Raw genomic sequence first — 18,072 nt, 5'->3', positions numbered from 1 at the left:
TCTCTCTCTCTCTCTCTCTCTCTCTCTCTCTCTCTCTCTCTCTCTCTCTCTCTCTCTCTCCATCTCTCTTTCTCTTTTTAGAAATGAGAATAGAGTATGCCCTACCTATTGCCCTGGGATGTCAGGTATGAACAGTATGGTAGGTGAGTTCCTAGGATGTTTTGAATGTAATGAAAAATTCAGTGCTTAACTTCCTTAAGAAGTATCAGACTAATGGTGCACTTTTACTTTTAATGTCCACAAGCCACTTGTCTATAGGTAGATATACCAGGTCCTTTGTTTACTAGCACTTCTAGATGAAATCTTTGGTGTGCTGAACTAGACGAGGGTATGGTGGTAAATACTCAGTTTTTAATTTAAATTTTACTACCTTGATCTTCTGTAATGCAAGGGATCGTTGCAGTCCCTCTGAGCCTGATGTTCCCATCTGTCCAAAGAGAGAAGCGTTATTATTTTGCCCTGTAGCAGCTTGGAAGAGAGGTGGAGATAAAGCCCCTCAGAGTGTTGGCCAAATGTGGGCTGCTAGGGCTGTCAGATCAGACAGGCCAAAGTCTCCCCGTAAGGCTGGACTTCCCCAGGGAACTTTCACCTAGATACCCAGGAACATCTCCAGCTTCCTGAGCTGGAGTAATGCAGCCTGCATCACAGATGAAGGGGTCCCTCATCTGACCAAGGCTTTAAGATCTACACCCCCAGCTGGCTTGTTGCACTTGACCCTGGCACCTGCTGGCTCAATCCATGCGGGCAAAGGAGATGATGAGTAGCATGTTAATACCTCAGAGGAAACCTGTGACACCTGCAAGGCAGGCCCAAGCTGTGACTCTGCCCAGAAGTTGGTGAGATTGATCTTCAAAGTTAAGAAAATTAAACCAGCTGGTGACTGAAATGACTGTTCCAACAAGCCCTGCCAAGAGTCAGAACTCAGCCTCTAGCAAGTGGTGGCGAACCTATGGCAAGTGCGCCACAGAGGGCTGTCTGTATCATTGAGAGCTCTAAAAGGTCCACCATCACTGCTATTTGCTTTTTATGCCTGCCTTTTTCAGAAATAAAACTGACAAAGCATTGAAGTACTTTAAAATGTTGCCCTTTAGAACATTCTCAGTTTTCCAAGAGTAGCCACAGCAGAATCCCTCACATCTGGACAAGATTTAGAGTTTACAAAGTACTTTTATAAACATCACTGCATTTAACTTCCATGTGAATCTTCAAGCTCAATATTTAATATGCTAACATGAGCATATTGGGTCTTGGGAAATTTAAATTCAGAGTAGAATTGAGAAAATTAAAAATGTGAGAAAAGTCATTAATCTGCTTATCTAAACACACTTATATATTCTGAAATATATACTTTATACTTAGTTTTAATCTTTTTGACATCAGTTCCAAGACACATGTATACACAGAGACATCAGATTAAGAAAAGTTTCACAGAACATTACAGTATTCAAAGTCCTCTAACTTGTATTTTATTTTATTCAATCAATTCCATGTTTTAAAGGGCTAGTCGTAGCTCTTTCAGTTGATTTTAGGATAGCAGGCATAGGTCATAGTCAGGAGTCCAAGACTTTAAGTCTCTGAAACTTACATTTTCAAAACACGGTCTGAAATATTAATATATTTGCTACTAAAATTATATTAGCATTAGGGGTGTAAGCGGAAAGTGGCAACGGTATTACATTTTCTGTCATTTCTATCCTGGCAGCTCCCAAAGCACAGAAAAAGAACTTTGCAGGTGGGGTGGTGTCCTTGTCCCTGGGGCTAACCAGAAAAGCATCGGCCCAGCCTGTAAGTACCACCGAAGCAATAAGGTCTTGGAATTCACGTGACTTTGTGTCACACTCTCACCTTAAAAATTTAAAAACTCTGTGCTTCCTTGTTGAATGCTTGTCTTCTTTGGAAGAACACTCTCAAAGCTCATTCACTCTCTTTTTTCCCCCTCAATATTTTATTTTGAAAAACTTCCTCTGTACAGAATAGTTAAAGAATATATTATGATAAACTCCCATATGCCTTCAGTCTAAGGAATATTAACGTCTGCCACCTTTGCAAAACCATCTAAAGCTAACTTGCAGGCGTCATGGCCCATTCAGTCTTAAATACCTGGGCATGCACACCCCAGGAATCAACAGTTTCTCACAGAACCCCAGAGCTCCACCACCTCATGGAGAAAATCAACAATAATTCCACAATATAACTGAATTTTCAGTCTATGTTCACATCTTCTAAATTGCTCTCCAAAACTTCTTTTCTTAAAAATCGCTTTACTGGAAAATGATTAAGATGTGAAAATGTGTCCTTATTCAATGTAGACAGCTCAAGGAGCTTGAGGATAAGCCTGCATCCGGAAAGCCATCACTAGAACTGAGGCCATATCATTATCATTAGCAGGAGTAGCGTGTGTATTGGGAAGAACAGTAAGCACAGTGTCTACCGGGATAGTGAGGCCTCAGCACACAGGGCAGGACCGGAGGCCTGGTAGGAGGACCTAAAGCGTGGTGGGTCCCCAGCTTTAGGTATGCTGTAGAACTGAAACACTGCACCACTTGTTCAATAATTCTTTACAAAGTTTTTCTCTCCTGTATGTACCAGACGCTTGTTCTCATTGTTCTTTGTCATCAATGATTTGTTTTAGTGGTGATATGAATGTTTATCAATAATTGCCACGTAGTGAATAAACAGATATATTTACTGAGCTCATTGTTACGCGGTAGGCAAGAGGTCTCAGTACACCTGCTGATGTTTATGTCATAGGCTCATTGCTGCAAAGGAGGCAGGGACCTCTTGTACACCCTACCACTTTCTTTCTTTCCTTTCTCTTTTTTCCTCCCCCCCTGTCTCCCTCCCTCTCTCGCTTTCCATCTCTTCCTTCTGTCTTATTAATCTATTCATTTTGGCTTTAACAAATAATAAATTCACAGGTAATTAGAAAAAAAACATGGAGAGATCTAACAACCTCTCCATGTTATAAACCCTATAGGATAGAAAAAAAACTTTACCTTTATCCTCCTAGGGTTCTGGTCCAGCCTGAGAATTTAATTGACATAAGATAGATTAATAAGTGAACAACATAAAAATTTAATATAAGTTTTACAGGACATGAGAGACCTTATAAGGAAATAAAGACCCAAAGAAATGGCAAATGTTAAATGATTTTTATATTAAACAATAAGACCCAATTATGGAAAAATAACTAAATTGGGTGGGAAGGATAGAGGAAGTTAAGATATTATTTAACCAGGTCCCTTTGTACAGAAATCCCTCTGCTGTGACTCCTTATCCAGGGATGTGTCTTGCTCCTGGCCAAGGGAGGCACCTTTCATGTGGGTTTTAATCCCCCTTTTCTGGAAAAGCAAGGGGAGATTATAATGTCCTTCTTGCTTCTTTTCTTTTTGAAGCAGCTGTAGCTCAGTATAATCCCGTGCCACAATGGTATGCTTGGGAATGTGTACTCTGGCACCCTCAATGACCATGTCTTGCACTGTACAATTTTGGAAATCAGGAGACTGGGTGCAGAGAGCTTTTCAGATGTCACCAGCTTTACATGCAGTCATTTGTGTGTGAGTGCAAATGTCTAAGCAGTTGTGTCACAAGTGCAGACTTGTGTAACCACCACCACCACAGCCATGAAGGCCTATACTCCCTCCCATCGCCTTTCTGTAGCTGCCCCCCAGCGCAACCTCTCACCCCTGGCAAGCAGTACCCCTATCTTTGTCTTTACATATTTCTCATTTCAAGAATATTATCCCAGTGGAGCACTCAGTATATAACTTTGTGAGGGTTTTTTTCCCAACTCAGCATAATTTCCTCGAGATCTATCCACATTGTTTCATGTATCCGTATTTTATTCCTTTTTATTGCTGCATACTAGTCCACAGTCCACACTTTGTTTAACCACTCAACTGCCGAAGGACATCTGGGTCATTTCAGTTTTGTGTTCTTACCAATGAGTCTTCTGCAAATGTTTGTGTATGAGTTTTTGTGTAAACCCACATCTTCACTTCTCTGGAGAAATGATCAGCAGTCACAGTGCTGGGTTGTATGGGAACTGCAAGTTTAGTGAAAAGAAAAACTCTTAAACTCCTTGTTTTGTTTCTTTTGTTTAAGAAGAATCTCACTAGGTTGCCTGGGATGGTCTTGAATGTGTGTGATCCTCTTGCCTTAGTCTCCTAAGTGCTGAGATTACCAGCAGGCTCCACTGCGCCAGGCTAAAACACTTTCTGAGTGGCTGTGTCATTTTATCTTTCTCCCTATGATGCACAGGTGACCCGTTTGCTGGCCATCTGGGCCAGCACTTGAGGTCTTCACTATTTTTCTATTTTGGCCATTCTGATAGGCTTTGCTGTGATATCTCCTTGTGGTTTTAATTTACATTTCCCTTATGGCTAGTAATGTTGACCATTCAGTTATTTCATTTCAACTTGCTCAAATCATTGAACTTGTTTATAAGATGAGAGACCTCATTTAGTGCTTTCCATCTCATACTTTTCAACATCATTTTCTGTTCTATGGAGGATTCTCTGGCTATGGGCTGAGGGGAGCAGAATGTTATTGAACTTCTCCTTGGGGGAGCCCAGCAAGGCAGGAATGAGCAGACTACGGAGGCAACTTGACAAAGCTGTGCATGCTCATAGGTGACCCTTGAGAGATAACAGGAGACAGATCCAAATTGTGAAGATGAAGCCACGGCAGTCTTGTCATGTTTCACAAAGCCTTGGGAGCTGCATTCTGGCTCCCTTTCTCTCTGACTCTCCCTGTCTTTCCATCCCTCTCCTTGTCCCTGTTTCACCCTTTCTTTCTATTCTTGCTAAATGGCAAACATTTACAACCCAACTAAAACGCCACCAGGATAAACCCTGTGTTTGCTCTTTGGACGATATTCAATAAATTATAGTGAGCTGCAAATGTCACTGGATTGGGAACTGTAAGTACTTTGCCTGTAAGTCTTTAAGCAAAGACCGGCAGCTGAGGCTGTGGTGGGGTAAGCCCAGGGATAAGCTCCTTTTAATGTGGAACAAGGAGGCTTTCCTGCAGATATCTTTGCATTGACCTGGCAGGAGACACTGTGCTAGGTGACAGGGCAGGGGACTGCACTGCTGTCCCAAACTATCTCTTCAATGGGTCTGCATCCTTCCTTCTCTAAAAGTGGATTCATTCAAGCCTATTATCAACAAAAACCTGCCAAAGGTCGAACTTGGGCAACTACCATACCACTCCCTGGAGACCAAACTTGGACCATTAAATTCACTTCATTTGTGATTTCAGTGACCTGAACCACCGATAGAGGTTCCTTGATGTAAAATGGGATGAGAAAGAATCAGTGGTACTCACCAGCTCCCTTGAAAGTCTATCATAAAAATGTAATGGGATTGTTCTAAACAAAGGATGACACCAGTCTTTTCTCACACAATTAACTCAGCATCATCTCCCTTGCTGAGGTAGCTGGGTGCCCCGTCCTCTAACACCTTAACCTGGAGGTTTTTATTTATTATTTTCAGTGAAAGAGCTCCCACTCTCCTTCTGGCATAAAAAATATTTTTCATGCTTCTTCAGAAAGAGGTGAGACATGTGACAGAAAAGGATTCCTTGCACAAAGCCAGGTAGCACCTTTATGAGCGTGGCTGTATCTACAAACACCCTTGGTATTTGTTTGGCTGCTGAGTACCATATTACCAGATTATGAACCCAGACAAAGGACTTCTTCACATATAATTTGATTTGATTTGATTTGTTGTTCATTTTTGGAGAATTTTCTTGTGTCAAAAGACCATTCCTATGACCCACTCTACCTCTCCTGTTATCAAACTTGTAAATATACAATTATATAAAATGTACTATAGCTGATTGGCAAAGAGCCAACAAATTTATAATTAAGGAAATGGTGGCAAAAGCAGGAACACCCGTACTGCTGGATTTCTTTCTTTTTGTGCTTAGTGTACCCAGCACCTATTTGTTCCCACATAATCAGAAGCTCCCTCTTAGCTTGCATTGGTGACCCCTACCCAAGGCCAGAACCTGAGGGGTTGGAAACAGCAGTAGTGGGTGGGATCACCTAGTGGGTGGGATCTGAGCTGGATCAATGAGTAGATTGGCAGAGAACTCAGAATTCAGCCTCCCGAAATCATAATACTTACTTGAATAACTTTACCTTCTACCAAAGTAGGATTTGAAGATATTTGTGGTCGTTTTTAATAATCTCCCATTTTCCCCCCATGTGGGGTGCCCAAGGCATGGCTTTTGTTACCCTGTGTTGGAAGAGCAAGGTCTTGCATTACAGACTGGACTTTTTTTGCCCTTGTTTCACAGATGTTGGCTCATGATCCACCCAGGTTCCACAGGACATGGAATTGATAAACTGCTTACTGCAAAAGCAGAAGCATGTAGTGATAAGGCATATGTTGCTTCCATGTGGATGTTAAAATATGCAAATGAAATGGAAAAAAAATCTCCCTGAGTAAATGTACAAGCATATCCAGGAGAAGGAGCATGAGTTATTTTCTGGGCTGCCCAGGGACTGAATGTGAATGGATCCTGGCATGGGACAGCAGTAGCAGTTTGCTCAACAGTATCCTCATTGTCCTGAGCCATGATGTCAGGGACTCTTCATCTGGAGGATGCTGCTGAGACACATGCCTCATACTGGGGCCCAGGAAAAGACTCAAGCCAGAGTTTAGTACTCAGGATGGCTGTGAAGTAGGGCTTCTGAGGTCAAGAGAAGGCAGCAGAAGACAGTTCTGGACAAAGAAGAAGGCAAGCTCTGCACAGTACCAGCAATCTTCTCTTATATACATTGGCGAACTCTAAAGGTAGAATTGCCCTCAGATCCACCCTAAGGAAGCGAGAGCGGTCGGGCCTTTATGTACTCTTTGTTCAGCCACAGATGTGGGCTGCCTGGCAAAGATACACCTCAGGTAGGGCTGTCTTGGCACCTGTAAGTCTATGATTAGGACTCACCCAATGTGGAATAGTAAATTTATCTGGCCTCCCCTACCCCTTGTCAATGTTGTTGGAGTGTCACCATTTATTCTAGGTTCTGGTTCTGAGATGGGACCTCAATGTGTCATGTATAGTGTGAATGTTATGCTGCTATGTGAACAAATTCCTGCTTGCTGGGCTTTCCATGTGGATGGCATCCTCCTCGGCTAACTATTATGGAGATGGTGTCCTATTGGCCATGTTGCTCTGGAGACTATGTTTTCCTTCTGTTGCCACAGAAGGTGTCCTCCTCAGCAAGTTGTTCTTGGCTTAAAGGCACTACTAACAAGTATGAAGGTGTTTTGCAAACTAAAAACACATATGTTGGATGGTATTGTCATTACTCTAAGATTCAGGAACTAGAGACCCAGATTCCACTAAAAAAGTCTAGTGGAAAAGTGATTCTTTCATCTCAATTTCCAAAGCTCACCCACGGACTTCCTAGGGATGTAAGAAAGTCAGGGCTTCTTCCGGTGATGACAGGTAGGATAAAAGTGATTTCTGGTCTAATACCAAGTGTAAATGCAGATGCTGGACTCACCTGCTCACACCTACAAGTGGTAGTAAGGGTAAAGCTGCCTAAAAGTCAGAGATAGCAAGTGTGGTTTATATCAAGTAGCAACCCCTACAGTTTCACTCAAAGAGGGCTGGTCCTATATTTGCAGGAACCCCAACTGGAAATTTCATGGACTTTAATTTATTGCTGGGAGTAGATTCCTGGCTATATTTCACAATGGATAGTTTTCAAATTGGTGGGAAAAGAAATCATTCTCAGCCACAAATGTCCCATTGGAAACATGCTGCCCCTGGGTGGGGAAGTGACAGTGCACAACATGGAGGTCACTGGCAATGCCTGTCATTTGGTGCTTCCTGGGTTCCAACTATGTGCAGGTGATAGAGGGCTAGGAATGTGTGTGAAAGTGCCCTTCTGGATACACCAGTGTGGTGGGTCAGCACAGCACTGTGAGTAGGAACATGTGGAACATCTACTGAGGGCCTGGTATATGCCATGTTCAGTACACACAAGCTCATAGCAGTGTACAAGTTCACAAAGTTCTGAGCACAATAAGAGCATCCACACTGCTATGTGTTCAGCTATCAATCATATATGTCAATCACATATGAATCACTTAGCATAATTTTGGTAAGTTAAGCCACAAACATTGGTGTCAATTAGCCACAGTCTCTGGCCTTTGGCTTTGGGGAAAATCTTTGGTTCTACCAGGGACAGTTTTCCCAATGATTGGCTCCTCACCTGGATTGAGTAGTCAAATTCCTGTTGTGTATCATCAGGGCAGGCCACCGTAATTGATAATCTAAAATCCAGGCAGTTGTGTCTATGTGTCGGTCCTATTTTGTCCCAACTGTGTATGGGTGGCACAGTGCAGAAGGCTGCTCAAACCAGGCTCCCAGATTTAGAACCTTCTGTCTTGTGATTCTGTTCACTTTGCCCCGAGGTAAGGGTCAGTAGAGCAAGGAGGGGCTGCACAGAGATGATGGCCACTCACACCCACTTCTGTGGCCCATCTGGTCAACCTAACCAGACACAAGGGGGATTGCAAAGAGAGTCTAGCTGTGCACCCAAGAGAGGCAACAGAAACTCTGAGGTGTTTCCTGACTATCCACAAACCCGGGACCTCTTTCTTTCATAGGGTATGTTGCCAGGACAACAAGATTGACATGTTATAATCTTTGTTGTTGTCCCAAGAAATGCATACATCTGTGCTAAATGTCAACAGTGCTCTGCTTCATCTCCTGCAGAAGATTAGCTATTAATTATCATCTAAGGAATGGGAAATAATTAACAGATAATACTATACTTTTCTGGGGTTACAGGTTAGATTAAATTTTTAAAAAATGTTTATTAAAACATTTAGTAGGGTCAAAGGTTAAAGTATAATCAGGAGAAAATTTAAATAATTATAACTTTCTAAGCCCAAAAAAATTCATATGGCATGGCACTGAAACTAATGGGATGTTTTGAGGTTTCATTTAGAAGACACAGGTGAAATATGAGAAGATGCATTGCAGGTACTCAATAAACATCACTCATATTTATAATTTTGTTGAAGCATTCATAGAAGAGTGCTCAAGAAAAATTCATCAGTAATTTGAAAGTAAAACACTCCATATTCTTGCAGGAGAGAAAGAGATACTCTGACTAATAGGGTGTAAACACAAGTTTAACATTTGACTCTTTTCAGGTTGGAATGGTAACACTAGCAGGCTTACCTGGCTCTCTGCTCCAGGACCCCATAAGGTTACTGAGCTCTGGGGGTGTGAAAAGAGAAGACACCCTCCCTGCCCTCAGTGGGTTCAGTGAGATGGGGACAGGGGCTTTTCTGAGGCTGTCTTGACACTGCCAAATTGGTCAGCCAAATGCAGCAAGTCCAGTTGAGTTCTGCACAGGGCAACCCAGCTGTGCTGCAGTATGGTAACTTTTTGTTACTTAAGAAATATTAGTAAGAGGTGCTATAGGAGGCACCACAGTATTCAGTAGAGTTTGTCACTTTGTTTTTTAATCTAAGTCTCAGTTTCTCCATCTATGGAAAAAAAACTTAAAGATAATAATAGTGAGACTTCATGTGGCTGAAGGGAGATCAAATACAACAACTGGGAAAAGTCCTATAAATAACAGGGCAGCTTCTCAAGTCAGTAACTATCAATGTTATAAAACATATCACTTTTAGCCACACTTTTCATTAATATTATCTTTGGTGAAAGTACACAGCACCAACAATCTTTCTACAATCGAACAGTTGTGCCACAGCGCATGCCCAACTGTCCTGACTCCTGCCCTTTCCAGTTATTCTATCTCTAGTTCCTATATTTTTTTTATATTTTTCTGCTTTTGAGCTCAAAAAAATATGTGTCCTTATTGATCCTGACCACACATGCTGCCTGATTGAGTAACGATTTTAATTATTGTTGTGTTCTTTGTACCAACTAATTATACCCCAAATTATTTATTTTTGTACCCTGCCATTGATACAGTTAAAATATCAGGAAATGTAAATATTTTGAAATAAAATATAGAGATATAAGTATTTTATATGGCCATATTTCCAAAAGACATGAGAAAAATAAATATAAAAGTAGTGAAAAACTAAGCCTACAGAATTCCAAACACCAAGGGCTGGGGATTTAGCTCAGTGGTTCTACTGCCTGCCTTGTAAACGCAAGGTCCTGAGTTCGATACACAGTGCAAAAAAAAAAAAAAAGTCAGAATTCCAAATACCTGAGGCACATTTGTCTATAATTTTTCAATCATCCAATTAATGTTCTTCTCTTCTTCACTTTGAACTATATATAAGCAAACCCAGAATCCAATATCTGTGCTGGTAGTAATCTAGTACATATTTTGCATGGTTTCTATTTCAGAAAAAAATGAGTTGTTCAAAGAGTAAATAGGATGGTCATTCCTCAATACAAATACCAAATTTATTTTTCATTTGAGAGGAAAAGAAAGTTTCTCCTTCACCATTTGCTCCTGTCCTTTTGATCAAGTGATATTTGCTTCAATTCAATATACCTTTTGACAACAAAGTCAGAGGGTGATTATGCTACAGGCTTCCTAGAATCAATAAATTCTGCTAATGCCACCTTACTCAGGGGTTCCTGTGATGCTTAGCTTAGAATGTGGTGTCCTTCCTCTTGAGCACTACCGATTGTCTAGATGGTCATCTTCCAGGGCAAGGCACCATTCTGGCATCCATCCACCTAGGTCCTGTCCCTGGGAAAAGTTTCTGCTGGCTATGGGGTGCTGTGGAAGGCTGGATGTTCACAAGCCACAGATGTTGTATGGGTGGGTCCTTGCTATTTCTAACCTATGTCATATTTGTATTTTCCCTACCCTCATTAGTAGCAATGCCCCTTAGCTGAGAAAGAGAAAAAGCTAATGTGGTTCATCCTCATCACAGCTTTAAAATTAAACAAATGAGAGAGAGAAAGAGAGAGAGAGAGAGAGATTAAAACTGATAATTCAGTGTCCTAAATTGGTCACTAACCTGTCCCCCTTCCATGTTCTGACAGAAAGATCTTGCTCCTGAAAGTGGCAGCCCCTGACAGCCCTACCAAGCCTTCTTAGAATAAGCTGGAGGAACGGTAGCCACTCTTAGGGGGTGGGCTGGCAGCTCTGGGCACACACAGTATGGGGGAGGCTGCTGCCAGCCTTCTTTGCAATTCAGATGGTAATGTTCTCCTGGGCTTGTTTACCATCTGCCGGGCACACAGACATTTCTCTATTTGGTCATTAATTAATGTCCTAACCACAAAGCCACACGAAATGTGCACAAGGGGTCCTTCTGAGGCTCTTGTTGACAAAGTCCCTCTAGCTACCTTTCAAAGTGTGAGACTTTTTACAACTTGAGAAGGGCCTCCTCTGCAGTTGATTTGAATTCATTAAAACTAATTTATACTTCATAAACTCATTTCATTTAATGGCTCAGAGGTTAGTTACATGAAAAACATCTGAGTGTTTACTTAATTTTCAGTGTTTTCCCTAAAAAGGAACATTAACTACAAGCAGCATGAAGATATCTTTATTCTTTTAACAACCTCATGATTCCCTCTGAGGCTTAGGGTGTGCAGGGAAATGGCCTCCGACTTGCTCACCTCAAACTCTGTCCTTCCTGACCCCAATATCTGTCTTGTCCAGTCAAAGACTGCACCTCCATCTTGGTCCAATTCCATGAAAACATAGGCGATCGAGGTATTGAACATGGGCCAATGGAGCTCTATCTAAACTCCCCTTGTGACCTTGAGTGCACTTCAAAAGGTCTTTGTATTTCAGCTTACTTGCCTTTGAAATGGGCTTTAGGATGTGAGGTCACTACAGTTCTTGTCTAGCTGAGGACTGTCAGGTTTGTGGTCACGGTTTTTAAAAGGTAGTGTTACTGATACCATTCATGGGATTATGGTACAGCCACCCTGAAGCTTCCTGCCTTCCCTAGCTGGAGAAAGAAACGCTGTGAGAGGGATGCTGGGAAGTTGTGTCATGTTTATCTCTGCAGATGCAGTTACCTACAAGTTGATTGGTCCACTGTGCTGGGACTGACCAGCCCACAGGATAGCAGGAGTTGTAGGAGACTTCTTAGTTCACATGGCTGATTTCCCAGGAACTATTCAGAAGTTTTGAGACACCTGCAGTCTGGATTTATTGAACCTATCTTAAAGTACTTGGGCTCTTGCACAGGGCATGTGCCTTGCCCAAAACAAGGACATTATTTCAAAGACTGATATAGTTCAGGAGTTAATGTATCCCTGGCCCTACTTTTGGGATTTGGAAAAGTTGGTCAGCTGGGCTAAGTTTCGTGAATGTGGACATTGTTACTTTATTTTCCATAGCAGAAGAGTCTTATCCTAGCAAACAACTCCCAAATCAGAAAAACTATCCCAGCTAGAATTTTGAGTAAGGAAGTAGGGAAGAGGTTAAAAAATGACATTTTAAGATCCCTTCAGTTTCAGGACTTCATACGTATGATCTTGGTTGTGGTGGTGGTGGCAGTGGGAAGCTCATGGTCCCTGAGGCTATGTACTTTCAGATGCACCTCCAGTGACAGCCATCGGCCCTGATACCACAGTTCATGTGGCCAGGGAGGCTCATGTATCCCTCAAGGAGGGGTCATACTCAGCAAAGATTATGAAGCAGAGACCCATTGTGACAGGATCCCCTTCCATGGCCTGGTACCAAGGGGGCCTCCTCATGCGAAGGCTGAAGGTAGGAAATCTGAGGGGCCAGACAGGTACAAGGGTGCAGGCTTCTGTCTTCGAGGCCCACTCTGGAATGTTGGTGAGCCCTGAAACTAATCTCTTCACTTCTGGGGGAAATGGCAGATGTAGCTGTAAACTAGGTTTGCAGCTAGGGCCAAGGGAGATCAACTTGATGTTAGTTGAGTTAGGTACACGACAGACGAGCGAGCTTCTTTATGCACTGCTTTCTCTCTGGGCTTTACTGGGCTCAACTACTCTTGCCCATCACACTATCACTTTAAAATAGTGGCCAGATATTAACCTGGGGAAAATATTGCATTTCCCCTGCCCTCCTCCAGCTGCAGCTCGGTCAGGGTCAGCCCAATTGCCCTGTGCAGGAGAACCAGTCCCGTGCCTGAGAAACATCAGAATTCTCACTACCTGTTGAGAGTGCAGACATTTGACATTTGCTGAGCTGCAAAACAACACACCCTCTAAACTGTTCTGAGCAAGAACACCTGTGTTCACCCTTTTGGGAAATTCTGTGCTCTAGGCAGCACTTTCTATGGGATGTCACCCTCAATATGTGTGCACCCAGCCCCCGCACCACCACCCTGCCAGCTCCCTCCAAGCAGGCAGCCAGGCGGCTACAGGAACTACAATATTGCCCTTGACTGTGTTAATTACAACTGACACAGGTGCAAACAACAACAATCGCTCCACTTCAAGCAAATTCTAAAACAAAACAAATAGTTTCTTCTGGACAGGCTTTGACCTCTATGTCGGTAAACCTTGGGGAGAAATACTTATCATTTAATGGCTTAAATCTATCAAAACACCTTCTTGATTGATAAACATGCTGGGTTTATATTATGATTACTGCATACAATTTTCCGTCACTGTTAATTTATTTGAAAGTCTTAACCTGGCAGGGTATGACACCAGCAGTATTTTATAATGAGAACTGTGGAAATAAATCATCCCCTCCAAATAGTACAAAGAAAGCGCTACCCAATCATTCAATACACTGATGCCAGGCGAACAGGCTCCACATGCAAACAGACAGGCATGCACGTCAGCAGGGGTGAAATCCCCAGGATCCCAGCTCTTTACACGCTATAAGAATAATGCGGACTCGTGTAGGTCTTTCATCTAATGATGTCCAAGTACTTTGAATGGTGGAGGGCTAACCTCCCTCTCCATGGAGGGGGAATAATCCAAGGTACAGAAAGATTCAATTTCTGGTCTACAACCAGACTCCTAGCCTAGCACAGACTTGATATTCCCAACCCTTGAACTTGAAGACTAAAGCCCAGAAGAAAGGCTCAGAGTTCATTTTCCTTCACGCAGATGGCAGCTGATCCAGGCAAGTGCTGTAGAGGTTGATGGGCCAAAGAGGGATTTTCAGAAAAATCATCAGGCCACTGAGATGCAGCGGTTGCCTTGCTACCCGCTCCAGCCCTGCCTCTCACCCTCAGGAAGGCACCATCCAGGCCACACCCAGTTGGCGTGGAATGCTGGCTCTATGAGGCCTCTCTCCAATAGTTGGGGGATAACCAGACAATATTAAAACATTCCCAAATGAACTTTGCATAGAGACATTTTCATTCGCTGCCTCCCTCCTCATGCATATTAACAAATGGTATGCGCGGCCTCATTTAATTCACTGATTTTACATTCGGATCACTTTCTCTTTTACAGCTATTTTTACCGGGCTTCATTAATCTTTGTTGAATACAATGGCATACATCTTTAATGCGGCCGCTGTCAAGTCATATTTCAGCAAGAGCTGCAAACTGAATGACAGCAAGCAATATTAATAAATTTAACATAGACTATATCAATTTTTAACAGAATGAATGTGGAAAGCTAAATGTATTATTTTTCGTTTAAATCATAGGGTTTATCACCGGTTAAGTAGCAGCGATTTCGGGAAAACTTGTGACGTGCCATACAAATAGATTTACATCTCATTAATAAGTAAATTAGGCAAATGCCTTTCAAGTTCAGACAAGTACATAAGTGTAATCTCCATATTAAAGGAGTAGTCTTTGATAAACCACGGAGGAATTGTGGCAGCCAAGGATGTGACATGTCGCCAGGGCTGGCGCCTGGTCTACAGGCCCACCTTTAATTATACTCCTTCATTACTAAAGAGATAAGTGTCTCTCCAGTTAAGATTCGATAAATGAACAGCATGCCAGCACCTCCCAAATCATTCTTTGCAGGGACCATGGAAAGGTGGTAACAGTTATGAACAAAAAAGAATTATCACCTGCTCTTTCCCTTTGCCTACCCTGCAATAACAGGAAAATATTCAGGCAAATTCTCTTTAAATCTCTAAAAGAAATTATCTTTTAAGGATGCTATTTTGCTAAAGGAAGACAAGGGGAGGGAGAATGGAAGGGTGATGAAAACTCTGATTTTTTTTTTTAATTTCTCTTCATAAATCCCAACAGAGATAATTTGCTGTAAAACGTAAACCCAGTGAGAACTTGTCTGTCTGTGTTAAATAAAAAAGTTACGGTTGGCAGGAGGCATGTTTTTGCAGTAGCTTTAGCGATTATAGGAAATTACATGCAAAGCCAGAGTTCTGATCCTAAGTTAATTTATAATTGGAAAAAACTTATTAATTAGCTATGTTACTCTAATTAAGAATTAGAAGAGTGTGTATTAGGAAGTCTGTAGCCAACTGACAGGAATTTTTGAAAGCCCAGAAGAGATAGCTGCTCAGCCCTGCTCAGCCTTGCCCACTTTCTCCTGGCCTCTTCCGGGAGTCATGCACACAAAGTGCCTGTTTTTCCTGTGTAGCCTGTGCTTGTACAAGAGGCCCAAGCCACTAGTGCCTCCCGGCCACAGGGAGAAGCAGAATCTCAGTGTCTGGGTTCTTCCTCATCAGACCAGAAGCTTCTAGAAACATACCATAGCCCCTCAGTATGTCCCTCTTCTGGCCCACTGTGCTCCCCTGATCTTACTTCTGTTTCCAAACTGACTTGCTGTTCCTCTTTATTTCATGACAGCACACTTTTTACTGTTTTTCTTGACTCATTGGCACATTAAAAAAATGAAGTATTTATATAACAGTCAAAAGTTTTTGAAAAACATGTAGTTAATGAAAAACAAAATTTTAGGCTCTTGTTCTAAGACCTCCCACATTAACTGAAGTTCTTTCCTTGGACTTTGAATCTTCAGTGGCAAAACCCAAGACTATAAAATGACTCTTCTATTCTGATTTGTTATTAAGATGGAAAATGAAATAAGAGGACAAGCAACAAGACAAAAGCTACTGTCTAAGATAATTGTTCAATACAAAAAGAAAAGCCTACTTTTTTTTACCCAACCTGAATCTTTCATAACTGTAAGGATCATGTTCCATGTATACTTTTGCTTTCAATTAGGGCAGAACAAAAGCTCAAGTGGGCATTGGAGAGAATTCCTTTTCCTTATTTGAATACCAAAAAAGATGTCCCCCAGATAATGATGCTTAAAAAATCTCCACATTAGCACATTTCTAACCATTCTACTCCACTGGCTACCAAAACACAGGATTCCTGATACACTTTATCTTACGAGGTTAATGATCTTTTGTTGTCTGCTCTAAGCCTATTATTCATTTTAAATTAGAAGCAAAGTGGTGTGTTTAAAAGTAATTCAAATGGGAAGTAGTCTTTCTTTAAAATAAGGGGCTTTAATCCCCATTCACAATCATTAGCCTGTACTTAGTTAAAAGAACAAGGTTGCATAGGATAAAGAGCAACTCGACAGATAATTTGGGTGTTGTCTCTAATGAAACTTCAACTCCTCAGCTTCAGAAATCCCTCTAGCACCCTGCTAACTCAGGTTTCCAGGAGAATTTGGAAAGTTATCAGAAAAGCAGGTGTTCTGAATCTTGTCTGCAGTTTGTTTTATAGTTTTGCTATAAGTCCTGGTAGAGTCACCCAATGTCCCAAGGAGCTGAAATTCCCAAAGGCAAACCTATCTTAAAATTGAGTCTGAGGATTACCAAGATTAGACTGAGAAGATTACAGTGTCCAGAGTCTGTAGCTTTCTAGTCTATGTTACATGGAAAAGATTTAAGAAAACCCATTTCAGCAGGTGGTCGGTTGAACAAGTCCTCTCTCTCTGGAGGCTGTGGTTTGTGGTCTGCAGCCAGGAAGCAAGTTCTCTTCAGCCCTTTCTGCCCACTGCCCACCGCTAACCCATACCCTATCACCCTGGATGTTACTTCTGACACCCAAATCCTGTTCCTATCCATCTCCCCCTAGCCAGCATGGTGAACTTCCAAAATCATTATTGGCTTGAGTCCCACTTGAGATGCCCTGGTCAAGCTTGCTCCAGATACCCAGGAGGCAGGCTGCCTAGGCAGGCCAAAGGAGACCTCTGCAGGGGCCCCTCTGCCATGTACTTTTCTAGGGTCTAGCACAAATGGGGGACCCACTCTAAGTGTATTATTTCATTGTGGTTGGAGAGGGAATAGAGGCTGCAGAACAGTGTAGCGGTGAGTAGCAGACCCAGAGCTGCAAGGTGGCCTCGGGACATACACAGCCTTGCTTCCTTTCTGTGCCTAGCACAGAACAGAGAAGCTCCTGCTGCTCTCTCCTAATGCCAGTATGGGAGAATCTCCGGCATGATCTGATGCATGAACTCCTTAGTGTTCCATAAACACCACTCTCAGTGCCTGGGGGCCCCCTAGCCCATAGGCAGACCAAGACTCCCACCCTGTGAGCTCCACAGCCAGGAAATCCTGGGGAGACTACCCCAGGACAGAGAGGAGACTTTTCATTGAGTCTGGAAAACCAGGCAGGTCATTTACTACTGTCACTGTTTTCTTTTTTAACATGTTGAGGATATGCTCACCCAACACAGCAAAACTAGAAAACGAAAGATACACGTGTTGGTGTGCAGTGAGCGTATTTGTCATTACATGCAAAAAGTAATAATGATTTATTTGGAAAACTTAAAAATTTGAAAGGATCACTCTCCATATTAAAAATAATAACATTTCACTGACATACATAAGTTTAAAATTAATAAATAAAAATCAATTACCTTGACAATAATTTTGACAATAAAATGGATATAAGATTCCATTGATAATAGCAAAACCATCCTATAAAGTGCCTGGTAATAGTTGCCAAGAAATACAAAGGAAAAGTATATGGGGAAAACTATAAAAATCTAATAAGGAACATAAAAAAAGATTTGAATAAATGGAGAGACATACCATGTTTTCAGAAATATTCAATGTTGTAAAAATGACAGTACTGCCAAAATTATTTTTTATGCTAAACATTATCCCAATAAAATTCCACCAGGATTTGTGTGTGTGTCTGTATGAGAGAGAGAGAGAGAGAGAGAGAGAGAGAGAGAGAGAGAGAGAGAGAGATTTTAGAAATGGATAAATGATTT

Source organism: Fukomys damarensis, unplaced genomic scaffold (assembly GCF_012274545.1).
Source record: "Fukomys damarensis isolate Sample0158 unplaced genomic scaffold, DMR_v1.0_HiC HiC_scaffold_8, whole genome shotgun sequence".
NCBI lineage: Eukaryota > Metazoa > Chordata > Mammalia > Rodentia > Bathyergidae > Fukomys > Fukomys damarensis.
Note: the sequence above shows the minus strand (reverse complement) of the source record.